The 1431-nt window shown below is 34.4% G+C and overlaps 1 protein-coding gene across 3 annotated transcripts in view; it reads left to right on the top strand.

Moving 5' to 3' along the window:
- Positions 1-1431, top strand: part of LOC106868150 (protein mono-ADP-ribosyltransferase PARP6) — a 189197-nt gene that overhangs the window by 85100 nt on the left and 102666 nt on the right. The gene's annotated exons all lie outside the window — the stretch shown is intronic.

Below are 1431 nucleotides of genomic sequence, written 5' to 3'. Positions count from 1 at the left end.
ACATAAGCAATATGGAGCTATGGCAAAGAACGAATCAAGTTTCGATTAGGGAGCAAATATTTAAGAAAAAGTGGAAGTGGATTGGTAGCACAATTAGAAACAACACACCAAATGCAGCGAAAAGTGCTTTGCAGTGGAATCTGGATGGATATAGAAAGAGGGGTAGGCCTAAGAACTTGTGGCATAGATCAACACAAAAGGCAGAGTATAAGTACAGAAGCGAAAATTTATGCGACATGGAGTTTAATTATAAGTGGCCTATACTCCGCGTTGGAGGGTTAAAGGGAAGAAAAAATAAAAGAATATATATATATGTGTGTGTGTGTGTATGTATGTATGTATGTATGTATAAATATATATATGATACATACATACATACATACACATATACACACTCACACATACACACACACATACATTTATATATACATATCTTTTATTTGTTTCAGTCATTGAACTTTGAAGGGTTTTAGTTGAACAAATTGACTCCAGTACATAGATTTTACAGTCTGGTACTTATTCTATCAGACTCTTTTGTCAGACTGCTAAGTTGCAGGGACATGAACAAACCAACACTGGTTGTTAACTGGTGGCAGCAGGGAACAAATATACATTCCTGTCTGCCAGATTTGTTCACAAGCAATACACTCGCCCCAAGTGTCACATAGTAGGTTTGAACCCAAGAGAACATGGTTGCAAAGCAAGCCTCTTAATCATACAGCCAGACCATATATATATGTGTGTGTGTATGTGTATATGTGTGTGTATATATATATATATATATATATATCATCACCACCATCACCATTATCATCATCATCATCATCACAACAACATTCAGCTTTTTCTAAACAACACTTTGAAGCAACTGAGAATAGTCTGATGATTTACAAGGCATACACCAGTCTTTTTTGGTTCTAATTCTGAATGAAATGTTAATGATGATGATGATGAGGAGGAGGAGGATGACAATGACAATAACGATGATACAGCAGTAGCGTGACTAGTGTGGTAGTATTGATGTTGTTGTTGTCGGATGCCAATTATGAACTAGAATATTTTTATATATTTTCTGTCCCACAGGAGCTTGCACACAAATTACAACCAACTATACTGTTTATATTGCACATCTCAAGCTACCCTGCATATTTTTTTCAACACCAAAACACCAAGCAAATATCATTATTACAAAGCAAAAATGTATGTGGCTTTCGGTTGAAAATCAATGCTATCTTAGCATGCCATGTTGTTGATCTACTTGCCTTCAGATATTTATAAGTAAATCTCTGTATTTACAGAAATAGAAATGATATACATACATACATACATACATACATACATACATACATACATATATACTAATACACACACACACACACACACACACACACACACACACATATATATATATATACATAAATAAACATACAT

This window comes from Octopus bimaculoides, chromosome 3 (assembly GCF_001194135.2).
Source record: "Octopus bimaculoides isolate UCB-OBI-ISO-001 chromosome 3, ASM119413v2, whole genome shotgun sequence".
Taxonomy (NCBI): Eukaryota; Metazoa; Mollusca; class Cephalopoda; order Octopoda; family Octopodidae; genus Octopus; species Octopus bimaculoides.
This window is presented reverse-complemented; position numbering and strand designations above follow the sequence as displayed.